The sequence below is a fragment of the Gastrolobium bilobum genome, unplaced genomic scaffold (genome assembly GCF_033153095.1).
Source record: "Gastrolobium bilobum isolate Gb01-03AN ecotype WA unplaced genomic scaffold, APGP_CSIRO_Gbil_v1 utg11457, whole genome shotgun sequence".
Lineage (NCBI taxonomy): Eukaryota > Viridiplantae > Streptophyta > Magnoliopsida > Fabales > Fabaceae > Gastrolobium > Gastrolobium bilobum.
The window spans coordinates 115,955-129,539 of record NW_026895651.1 but is presented as its reverse complement, the minus strand read 5'-3'; the positions used below and the strand labels follow the sequence as shown (position 1 = coordinate 129,539).

Here is a 13,585-nt window from a genome sequence, read left to right as displayed (position 1 = left end):
TCATGTGAGGTGGGAGAAAAAAAAAGGAATAAAATATTAACATGTACTACTACAAGTTGCAGCAGCAGAAAAAAACCACAAATATCAAGCAATAAACAGCAACCAAAATCCCAAGTCTTTTTATTCTGTTCTCCCTCCTATCCACCATCAATTATCTTAATCTCCATGGATTATCCAATCCTTCACTTATCAGCCATTATCCCCTCTATCCTCTTCTTGCTTGTGGTACTTAAAATTGGGAGAAATCTCAAGAAAACCGTCTGAACTCCAAATATACCTCATGGGCCATGGAAGCTACCAATTATAGGAAATATACCCCATCTTGTTACATCTACACCACATCGAAAATTAAAAAATTTGGCCAATATTTATGGACCTTGATGCATTTACAACTTGGAGAGGTCTTCACAATCATTGTTTCCTCACCAGAGTATGCTAGGGAGGTAATGAAAACCCATGATGTCATCTTTGCATCAAGGCCTCATGTTCTAGCTACAGAAAAATATGCACAATGGAGCTTTTCACCCAAAAGCGTGTTAGTTCATTCCAGCCAATAAGAGAAGAAGAGCTAACCAATCTCATCAAAAGGATTGATTCAAAGAATGGGTCACCCATGAACCTTAGTCAAGCAGTAACTTCATCAATATATACTATCACTTCAAGGGTTGCGTTTGGCAAGAAATACAAAGACCAAGAAGAATTCATATCAGCGGCCAAAGAAGCAGTAACAGTCGCAGGAGGTTTTGACATAGGAGATTTGTTTCCTTCTGCTAAATGGCTTCAACATGTTACTGGTTGAGGGCTTAGCTTAAGAGGTTGCATCGGAAAGTTGATCAAATACTGGAAAACTGTAGGAAATCTTAGATTTATGCGGAAGCGGTTTAGGACCTAGTACATTGGTATGCTTACCGAATCATCCTTGTTTCACAATTACCTCTCGGTGCGCAGGTCTCGTGTAGAATCTTCCTTTGTAGGATTCCTCTTCACAAACAGCTCACCTCAGCGCCGCAGCACGAACAACCTCCTTGAAGCTGGACTGTGGCAGATCTTCCAGACTATCTCTCGAGGAGGATGAGATGGTTGTGTGGGCAACCGTTCAGATGATGAACGTCTGCCTCTTGGGGTTTGTTTCTGATGATCTGTTCACCTTGGAGGCACAAGAGGAGAAAACTATGAATATATACGCTTAGGTCTTAGACATAACTGAACCCTAAGCCTCATGGGCTCAAGTTTCACTGAAGCCCAATAGGACTTTAGTGACCAAAATAGCATATATCCAACAATCTCCCACTTGCTCTTTAAGATACAAACTTGAGTTCGTAAACCCAAGACCATGTAGCCCATAAGCTATCATCATCTGATAATATACCCCATCCCTTGTCTCGAGCTAGCCTGGGGACCTACCATTTGTCATTGATCAAGGCTCCTGATAATCTTTACAAGATTATTTAATTCGGCGCTACTCCACTAAAAGCCCGAATGTGAACTCCAAGATTAATGACCTTTATAACATTAATATGCATTGCCCCTTTATAGAATGTCTATAATTCATTGATTAGTTTTCTGTAACCCAATCAATTATTTATTCCCTTGACTTTGATAATTTCTCTAATGGATTACATGCACTGGCCAGTGTCTTTAATATCCAAGTACCGAAATATATCAAGGGGACATTTCTTATAAATTCCTTGTTGTTTATCTCATAAATACTGATAATCAAATAATCTCACTCCCAAAACACCGAGTTATTGGCCGTCAAAAGATCGGACCTCACCCGTTGGTAAATCAAAGAATGAAGACTATTTAATTATTTATTTAAAATAAACACAGGATTAAGGGCAACTACATAACTATAGTTATCTGGAAATTTGATTCCTTATGACAGAAAGAACAACCTTAATCAAATCTCTCCTTGATCCTTTCAATGTGAATGTTAATTCACACCAATATTTTACAATGATTCGGACAAAATCATTTCATAAAATATTGCAGCCTGAATAAAGTGCCCAACTTTATTTAACGGCTGTGACTCCATTCATCAATTGTGAGAACCTATGATCATATCCTCCATGAACGTATTCATATGATCATATTGTAACACCCCGTTCTAGAACCGGTTTGTTAACATCGCATTATGATATTAAGCATAGTTACAATCACATTGGCTCAATTAAAAATCCGGATAAATTTTTCTTTTTAAAACGACGCCGAATTTAAAATATCCAATTGCGTGATCATAACCATATTACCTTGCGGAATCAGATAAATCAAGCTTAACATCATGTTCTTATTCCATTTTTAAACCATTAATTTACTTCTTATTTATTTCCCAACTTCTACTATATTGTAGATATCTTCGTTAGTTACGCGTGGTTTCAAACCGCTCCTCGTTTGGAGCTCTGTAGCTCAAGTTATGACAATTTTACTAACTCAGGTGTATGCTGAAAAACTACGCGGGCAGGGCGCTTAAGCGCGCTCCAGGGCGCTTAAGCGCCCACAGACAGAGGGAATTCACATTTTTTGGCCACCAAGGGCGCTTAAGCGCGCTCCAGGGCGCTTAAGCGCGCTACCTGGGCGCTAAAGCCCCAGGCGGCAGAAAGCTTTTGGTCTTCACAGGTGCATCAGGGCGCTTAAGCCCCCTCCTGGGCGCTTAAGCCCCCTGAGCAGGCTTAAGCCCCCTCTTCTGGGCAATTTCCTATACTCATATTTTTCATGTATCTTTCTTGGGGAATCAATCCTACACATTTTACAACCTATTTAACAAGCTTGCGATATCCCTATGTCATTGCGTAACTCTCATCCTCTCGTCATTGATTTAACGGAAATTAGGCAGCATAACCTTTGTTTTCTCAACGTTTCCCAATCTAACAGCTTAGCTCCTAATAGACAATTCAGTTCAACATTTCCAATATTCATCATGCATCCATAACCTTGAAGTAAATAACATTACACAAGTTTAATTACATAACGGGGAACTTAGCTACAAAAGGCTATGACCATCCCTTGGCTCTCATCAACAAAAGAGATATCCAAAGGCATGATCATAGGCTAAGTCCATCAAATATAACGAGATATACATACGTCAATGCTATCAATGATCAATCCTATACATGTAAATCTACAAAATAACATGTATGACCTCAAAACATCGTTTTCTTCATGCATGATCTACTGCAAATAAGGCCACTTGCCATCAGAGGCTCCTGCAGCTTCCTTACCTGAAAGGGGGTCCCCATAACACGGGGTGAGATATACGAATATATCACAGTAAACCAGAGGTCCTTGGAGATCACTCCACCCTAAGGTTCACTTTCGATGTACACATAATCATAATAGCTTAACACATTCTTATCAGCAAGCATCACATGGACTTCCAAGAGAGATCCACTAAGGGCTGTTTCTCTTAGGCTCTTACCACATGGAGATCCACATAGGGCTGTTTCCAAGGGAAGTCCTTTCCTCAATCTAGGAACCTCCAAGAGGGATCCACATAGGGCTGTTCCTCTTAGGCTCTAACCACATGGAGATCCACATAGGGCTGTTTCCAAGGGAAGTTCCTACCAATTATCCTCATCATAATACTATCACTCATAACCTCAATCACAATCCTCAACCCTTACCTCATTCATTATTGCTACTTCTATAACCATTCCTCAATTACTCTTAAACAATCAAACATCAACCAATAATCATCAATCAATCATAACATGTATCAATGCATGAATCAATGCATGAGCATACAATTATTATCATAATTACATATCGCATCTTATAAACCATTTCTCCTCAATGGAGTATGGTGGAACACTCAATGGGATCAACCACAAGGTCCAAAGGTTTACCTTGCTTTTGAGCTTTCCTCAATGGCACACAACCCCAAGGGTTGGTCACTCCACTTGGTCCTCTTGCCTTAATCCTATCAACACAAGGAATACAATCAAACAATGCTAACAATGCAAGGAAATCCATAGTTCCAAGCCTAGATTTATCCAAACATCAAAGCATACTAAAATAACACTATAAACTCATTTCTACCGATTAAATGTTATTCCTAGCATTTTTCACAACATACTCTAAGCCTCATTCTTCCTTGAACATAACCAATCTACTCAACATTTCATAAAAACCCTAAAACACTATTCATTAAACCCTAACCATGAAATTTTCCAAGAAAACAAGGTTCAACGGTTAGAATCTTACCACCAATGGTCACACAACCAAGGATTGATGGCTCCTCAAGCTTCAATGGAGGTTGAAGCTCCCAAAACCCCAAAATCTCACAAAGGGCCGAATTTTTGAGGGGCAATATCCCTCTCCACAATGCTCCCCACTCAAAACTAAGCTTGGATTATGAAAGAGGAGAAGATTTAGAGTGGTTTAGGCTTTTGAACGGATGGATTTGGTTGAGGATTGCTCCACCTAGGGTTCTCCCTCTCCTTTCCTCTTCCTTTTCCCCTCTTCTCCTTCTTCTCTTCTTTTTCTTTTCCTCTCTTCTGCACGACGGGTTGGGGAGGGACAATTGGGTTTCTTTTGTTGCATTGGTCACTTAACTTATGTTAAGTGACTTTAAGCGGGTATTGGTTCGTCTATCTATTCAACTCCATTAATTACCAAACATTACCCAAAAGTCTGGAATATTATTCTAGGAATATTACTATTTTTATTTTTATATTTTGGGTACTTTTGTCTACACCCATTTATACCCCTTAATTTTCACTGAGTACACTTTTTAACTCCAAGTGACTCAGATTCATTTAATTAAGCCTTATATTTAATTTTACTCACTAAAACATGCTTAATTATTTAATTAAAATTAATCAATTAAATGCTTAAGTTTGGGGTATTATACATATACTCCACAATTTGATCCGGACCTTTATGTTTGTAAATAGTGCGCAAAATAAATAAATAAAACCTTATTTATGAAATTCAGAAAATTATTTTATTGTTTCATCGTCTTACTCCAAGAGCGCAATGAAACCAATAACTCCCACTTGCTTAATGCAAGTCTGGGATCCTCCTAAGACCCAAAGAAGTAACATGCCTCTCGAACACAAATTCAGGCAAACTCTTAGGAAATGGGTCTGCAAGATCCACCTCTAATGCTATCTGAGTTTAGTGAAAAACTCATAGCTCGAGGTTGATTTTCTTGAGTTAATATCCACTTGAAATAACTGAATTTTTGAAAACTCAGCTTTTCAAGACTCCCACTAGAATATACCAGCATATAATCTCTCGTTCTCCAAAGATACTTGAGTACATGCTTAACAATAATCTAGTATTCCTCTAGGTTCAAAATGGTACTATCTCACTACTCCCACTACGTGACAGATGTCTGGTTTAACGCCCAACATGATATGCGTGAGTCTACCTTTGCCAAAGCATAAGATATCTTGCTCATGCATTCTTCCTTCTTAGAAGTCTTTGGTCACTCCTTAGGAAGATCAATTCCACATCTGAGAATTATAATTCTTCTCTTAGAATTCTCATGTTGAATTTTGGGTTTTGTCAATATAAGTAGCCTGAGGTGATGCCAACAACTTATTCTTCTGGTCTCATAAGAGTTTTATACCAAGAACATAATTGGCTTCCCCAGTACTTCCATACCAAAACACTAACTTAGCCAACTCTTTATGCTTGATATTACCTCCACATTGTTTCTAATAAGGAGCATATCATCTACATAAAGTACCAGAAAAGCTATTGTCTTCCGTTGTATCCTTTACATACAAATGCACATCATTCATCAAGGTTCTCTCAAAATCAAAATTTTGATAACCTGATCAAAACTGATGTTTCAAGACCTGGATGCTTGCTTAAGTCTATAAAATAGACTTTCACAACTTGCATATCGTGTGTTCCTACTCATTTGCTATAAACCCTTTTGGTTGTTGTATGTAGATATCCTGACATCCAACTCCCAAAATGAAATCTCATAATTGAGACTTATAGCAACTAGGGGTGTTCATAAACCGATCCAAACCGATTTAAACCGCAAAAATCGAACCGAAAACCGAAATAACCGAAAACCGAAAACCGAAAAAAACCGAAAAAATTACTGGATTGGATCGGTTTTCGGTTTTGATGTTGAAAACCGATCCAATCCAAACCGATCCAAACTTTTTTTTACCAAATTATACCTATTACCTATCCTAAATAATAGCCGGCCCAAAGTTTTAAACCCACCCGTGCGTTAGCCCATCAGTTTTAAACCCACCCAATGTTCTAAACCTAATCCATCCAAACTCACTCTTGCCGTCCTCTTAGTCTCTCACTCTTCTCAGTCACTCACGCTCTGGCACCAGTAGCATATCTCTTTCTTCTCAAAAATCAACGTTTGTCTCTTCCGTTAAACAGCCAAATAAACATATAACAAAGGTACTATAACACTTGATTTTATTTGCATCAAGGGCATGATAAAGGTATAGCAAAGCAGATTTCTAAATTTCTTCCCGTTATTCGTGTGATGAAGCAATAATATTTTCCTTCATTTTTCGTTGGTTTCAAACAATCGCCTTTTATTTTGTGTGGCTGTGACATAACGTTTTTAAGATCTCTCGCGTTCTCTGTAGTTCTTCTGCTTCTAATCCATGTGAACCAATTCTGATAACCGTTTCACATAATCTTTGATTTTGTGTGGCTGTGACATAATCTTTGAGCCAAGACATGTGAACCAATTCTGATAACCGTTTGAATTTTGAAATGTTTTGAAACATCGTCACTTTTTAAAAAATAATTCTTTTAAGTTTTGTTTTTTTGGCTTTCCAAAAAACCGAAAACCGATCCAATCCAAACCGAAAAAAATTGGATCGGATTGGATTGGATTTGAAAAAAAATTCAAACCGATCGGATGATGTAATGACCAAACCGAAGGAATTGGATCAGATGATTTTTTGCTTCAAAACCGATCCAATCCAGACCGCGAACACCCCTAATAGCAACTAAGAGAATCTGGATAGACTCAAGCATGGCGTCTGGCAAAAAATGCCACATGCACCTTGTGGGTTTTACCCCTCTTGGCGTCTTTACTAGGACCGAACGGAGTTGAAATACAAGTATTTCATCTCATTGTTGATAGCCTGAGCAACACTTGATCAACAACATCTTCTAGTGCATTATCGTAACTAGTAGGATCAATATCACTCAACAAGAGACAACTTGAGAGTTAACAAGGTTCTCTCCCACTACGAATGTACTGCACTAGACCTTGTGTATTTATAGGTAAAACAAAGAGTGGGTCAAATGATGGATCTTCAATTTCTTGAGGATCCGCTTATCCTTGATATTGTTCCTTTACATGTGATACTAATATTTCTACTAGTTTCACTTATATATTATCATGTTGAATTTTCAATCATGGTTCTCTTGTTTGTTCACTTAGAGATATATCTATCCCCTCTTGAACAATCAAGGGAACAATGGATGAAGCTTCTACAGATTCTAAAAATTCTTGATCTGAGATAAATCTCATCAAGAATAACCTAACTTAAGAGCTTATAATTTCTTATCTAGTCCTCCTTTGAGAAAATCATGTGAGTGCTCACTTAGATTATCTTGTCCTTAAGACTAACTAAGAAATCATCCCTAGTTCTCTTAGGGTAGCCAAAAGATATGCACTCTTCCATACAAGATTCCATCTCATTTGACTGTTGTTGTAGGACGTGTGCCGTAGCACCCTAAATCTGAATATGGTTTGATCTGGGCTTGCACCCCTTCCATAATTCTTTAGGTGTCTTTACAACAAACTTTGACGGAGCCAAGTTAAGAAGGTAGATTTCCTTCTCTTAGGCATCTCCCTTGAACAACTTTGACAAAGATGAATAACTGAACATGATCTTCACCAAGTCTAGAAATGTTTGATTTTTGCATACTGCAACTTCATTCAACTAACGCGTTCTTAGAGTTGACAGTTACGAAAACTATCCCCTCTTAAATCAGGTAAGACCTGAAATTACCAGACAGGTAGCCAAACACTTTAGTAGACCAAAGTGTTTTGATTTGAACACCTACATGCTTTTCTGCCTCAGACTTAAACCTCTTGGAAATTTCCAAAAGCTTTAGACGTATAGCGCATTTGGTTCATCTGTCCCAATCTAGAGTAAACATTCATATAATGAAGTACTCATCACCTCTTATGGTCTGAACGCTAAGTGGTCCACATACTTTAGTATGTACCAGTTCTAGTTGAATAGTTACGCAAACCTTTTTGGCCCATGTAGGATTGCTTGGCCACTTTACCTTCCAAATAGGACTAACATGTAGCTGTTAGTTAAAAGATTATTGAACTTTCAGTCCCTCTTTTAACTAAAATATGTTTCCTACTTGAGATAATATGACTCAATCACAAAGGCCAAAGTTATGTTTCATTTGAAACTTTTATTTCTTTGGTGAACGTTCTTGTTCATCATCCTTTCCATTCAACATAACAAATTTAAAAAGGGTATAGGACATAGGTAATAAAGACTATTTAAACAATGTACCAGAACAAACAAGACGAAGATGAACTTCGAAATGTAATTGAGGAATCAATTGCATTGTCAAACCATGTTTTAACCAAAACAACTAACAAAAATTGAATTCCTCTTGAAATCCGGAACAAATAAACAGTCACTCAAAACCATAGTCGTATAAATAACTTGTCCTACTGCAAATGCAGACACAAGTTTCCATTTTCAAGCTTAAAATATCTATGTCCATTGCTGACAGGTATGCCATGTTTGAACTACTACAAAGAGTAACAAACATAATCAGTAATTCCTGAATCAATAATTCATTCATTGATCAAGCCTTTATATTCCCATGTCAGGTTCTTTTCATCACCTCTGGGCAATTTTTCTTTCAGTACCCCTTCAGTCTGCACTTGAAGAACTTGCCTTGCGGCTTCTTCATAGCAACTGGTTTGACAACTGATAACCAAGTCATTTTGTTCTTGTTACCACCCTTGGGTTTCCCTTTGGATTTAACAAGACTGTTAGCAAAACCTGCACCGACTGCATTCTGTCTAGCAGAGCTGCTAGACGCAGCAAACATGTCATTAAGAGTCTGAAGCATTTCTGCTCCACTCTTAATCATGTACACTTGCTTCTGCAAGTATTTGGAAAGACTGACAATAATATAGCAGCGAACTACCATATCTGCCCTTTCCTAATCTGAGAAATGCATCTTAGTTTCCTAAGACGCATCCTCTGCAGGTTGCTATGGCCCTCGCATTGTCAGAACAAATTTTAGCTTCCATGTTTTAGAACAATATCAAAAAAATTTCTTTTCACTTATTCATAGTTTGTACCATATAGAGGTTTTCGACTCAAAATCATTTCTAAGATATTTTCTGAAAAACATATAAAGCACACAATTACAAACAAATAATGCAATAAACAAACGAAGTGCGAGTAGATTCTCATAACTACTCTTGTTTATTGTTAACAATCCTTCAGTTTATCTTTACAAGGCTTACGATGGGCAAGCACTTGTAAAAACCAAAATTGTTATTTGGGCCTTCAGTGTCATTGTCAGAGCCTCGATGGGAGGGTTAACAATTTTACCAAAGTTGAATGTAATTAACCCTTGTTTAATTTCAAAATTATCCTTAGTGTCTAAGCATTGCCGACGATGGGCCGTACAATACTTTACTAAAATTTTGAAATTATTAAGATTTAATCTAGTGAAATCTGATTATCCTTATCCGATGGGGCTTCAGCGATAACCATTTCACTAATAAACCCACAAATGGAGCCCGCAGGTTTTAAAATTAATTAATTTTTAAAACCTTCACCCATTCAACATTTTTGTTTGAGAATTTTCATAAGCTCTGTCGAATTCATTGTTTAATTTCAAAATTATCTTTAATAACTTAGTATTATCGACGATGGACCATACAATACTTTATTAAAATTTTGAAATTATTAAGGCCCAATAAAATCCAATCATGCTTATCCGTTGGGGCCTCACATGATTATTTTATTGTTAGGCCCACAATGCGCCTGGAGGTTAAATTAATTTCTTAATTTAAATCTCCTCCATAGATATTTAAGTCCAATCTAATAAAATCCAATCATGCTTATTCGATGGGACTTCACATGATTATTTTATTAATGGTCCTATAATGCGCTTGAAGGTTAAATTAATCTCTTAATTTAAATCTCCTTCCATTCAACATAAGCAACATTTTCTAATTTCCAAGAATTATTTAATTGAGAGTATCCTTTGTTCGATTTCAAAAACTATATAAGTAAGAGCGCTGATAAATGTGCACTAAGCTTAACATAATTTTGAAAGCATTAAGGTCCTAAAATCCGGTCACTTTAAGTCAGCGTGTGCTCCAAACAATCATGATACATGAAGGTTGTATGCAGCGTGTGTTATTCCATGACCATTTCAGAAAACCCACAAATTACTCGCGAAATAAAAGAATTCTCTTAGGAAATTTTCTCTAATTATTTTTCTAGATTTAAATCATCCAAATAGCTGACTTAATTATTAATCTAGATTGCAACAATCATAATAATTATCATTTATGAGGATAATTTGAAATCAAAATAATTTCCATAACGATTATTTGTCTTGATGTTAATTATCCAAAATTAATTAATTCAATTATTAATCTAGATTTTTAATAAAAATCATAATAATTATTAATTAATTTCTTAGGATGATTTAAAATCAAAATAATCCCATAATAACTATCATACTAGTCGCTGAAGTCATAATAGCTATTATGCTCATGCAATCATACAAGTTATGCAACAATATGGCACCACCTATTCTATATGGCATGTTATCGCAATACAGCATATTATCAATCATATAATTTATACCAATCAATAAAAGCATTAAATAATAAATCATAATTACTTTAATCCATGGCCTTCCTATTTTAAAGAAAATAAAATTAAATAAAATTAAATAATACAATTTTGGAATTCGACTTTCGCCTAGCCTATAGTATCTGTCTCAAGCCCCTTTAGGGTTTCATGGGCCCAAAGACCCAATCCTTTGGCGAGAAACCCTAGGACGCGAAAGAGGAACCCTAGCCGTCAGGTCTGCCGCGCCGCCACCCGAAGTCAAATCAGGCTGAAACTCCAGGGGAAGGACTGCCACGTAGAGAAGAGTGCACCGCCGCCGAAACCACCCAAAGAGGTGGCCGGACGCTCCCTCACTCTCCAATTCTTTGCCGGAGAGTGGCAGCCACTCTCAGCCTCTTGTGGAGGCGCATGGTGAAGCGTGGAGTCTCTGATGGCGGTGATCCACCCACCGTTGCGTTCGTCTTTCCGTCCTCTTTCCAACCATATATAGATCTCCCCATTCCGAGATCGGTAAGTCGTCGAAAAGTCTCCGACAGTGCTGACTGCGCATCTTCCTCGCGATTTCTCGATCTTGAACTTTTACAAAATATTGAAAAAATACACAGAAATTCCAAAAATAAACAAAAACAGCAAGGAGGAAACCTAATCATATGGGATTAGCCTCCTTGTTACAATTCGAGAAATACACGAGAGACCCTAACCATGGATTAAAGCATTTTTACCGATTAAAACTTAAACTTTTATGAAAATGAATTATAAAATACACATGCTAGATTCATACCATAATCCTAGAACCCTAGGTGCCATATTTCAAGAAGCAAAACTAATTACATGAATAGTGAAACTAGATTCACATACCAATGTACAGCCAAGGCTCTGATACCAATTGTAGGAAATCTTAGATTTATGCGGAAGCGGTTTAGGACCTAGTACATTGGTATGCTTACCGAATCATCCTTGTTTCACAATTACCTCTCGGTGCGCAGGTCTCGTGTAGAATCTTCCTTTGTAGGATTCCTCTTCACGAACAGCTCACCTCGGCGCCGCAGCACGAACAACCTCCTTGAAGCTGGACTGTGGCAGATCTTCCAGACTATCTCTCGAGGAGGATGAGATGGTTGTGTGGGCAACCGTTCAGATGATGAACGTCTGCCTCTTGGGGTTTGTTTCTGATGATATGTTCACCTTGGAGGCACAAGAGGAGAAAACTATGAATATTTACGCTTAGGTCTTAGACATAACTCAACCCTAAGCCTCATGGGCTCAAGTTTCACTGAAGCTCAATAGGACTTTAGTGACCAAAAGAGCATATATCCAACAAAAACATCATCACTGAACATAAAGAGGAGAACTCAAAACCCAAAGAAGGCAAAGATGAAACAGAGGAAGATCTGATAGATGTTCTCTTAAAATTTCAGGATGGCAATGGTAGAAACTAGGATATTTGCTTAACTAATAACAATATTAAGGCTATAACCCTGGTAAGGATATCAACTCTCGCAAATTCTTTTTTGAAGATAATCTAGCTCATTTGTTGTCGAACTTAGATGAATGTTTACTACTTGTGCACAGTATTTGCCATGTTCGCATCCAATTATCCCAAAAGCTTAAGTTGCTATTGAAGGTAGATTGAAGGTTTTTATATTATAGTTCTAACACGCTCTCGCATAAAAGTCCATTGATCTTGAAAGATGGACAATACAAAGGCGTACCTACATGTGTTAAGAAATTTCATAATATTTAATGAGAAAATAACTAAAAGAATATGAGGTGTCAAGCATTAAACTCTTGATCACAGAGGCTCTGCTACCATCTTAAGCAAGCAACTATCTCAAAAACTTAAGTTTGATCGGTGAAGGCAGTTTGTCTTATATTTCTAGTAGTGTCTCTTTGGTTATCCTTGCTTATCTTAACCCCACCGATAATTACTTTAGGTGAAACAGCAGCAACTACCATAGATTGGGAAATGGCAGAGATGGTCAAGGATCCAAGAGTAATGAAGAAAGCACAACATGAGGTGAGAGAAGTATTCAATATGAAAGGAATGGTTGATGAAATTTGCATCAATGAACTCAAATATTTGAAATCAATTATGAAAGAGACCCTCAGGCTACACCCTCCTGTTCCTCTTTTACTTCCAAGAGAATGTGGGCAAGCATGTGAAATTCATGGATATCATTTACCAGCCAAAAGTAAGGTCATTGTTAATGCTTGGGCAATTGGAAGAGATCCAAAGTACTTGACTGAACCAGAGAGGTTTTATCCAGAGAGATTCATCAATAGCTCTACGGATTATAAATGGAGTAATTTTGAGTACATTCCTTTTGGAGCTGGAAGAAGAATATGCCCAGGTAGCACACTTGGTTTAATAAATGTTGAGCTAGCCCTTGCATTGTTGTTGTATCACTTTGATTAAAAGATTCCCAATGGAATGAAAAGTGAGGACTTGGATATGACTGAGCAATTTGGAGCGACTGTTAGAAGAAAATATGCCTTGTACTTGATATCAATTCCATTTCTGGCAACTGGCAAGACAAACCATACAAGCAAAAGCTGTAACCTTTGAATTTTCTATTCCCCATCTACTTTTGAAATAAAGCGTTATGCAACTTTGTTGATTGTGACAACTGTGAGCTTAAAATTGTGAACCAATTGTAAATGAATGTGCTGTGGAAAAGCTGAATCGGTATTTTTGTAAGAATTGAGTTGAGAGAAGGTTGTTTTAGGGTAAATGAATCTTCTTTTTCCTAAATGTACTTCTCCTTATCTCCCTCCTTGTTTAT

General features: G+C 37.3%; 1 pseudogene; it reads left to right on the top strand.

Moving 5' to 3' along the window:
- The first annotated feature begins 273 nt into the window (after window positions 1-273).
- Window positions 274-13,368, top strand: LOC133286804 (cytochrome P450 71D11-like; annotated as a pseudogene).
- Window positions 13,369-13,585: the final 217 nt, after the last annotated feature.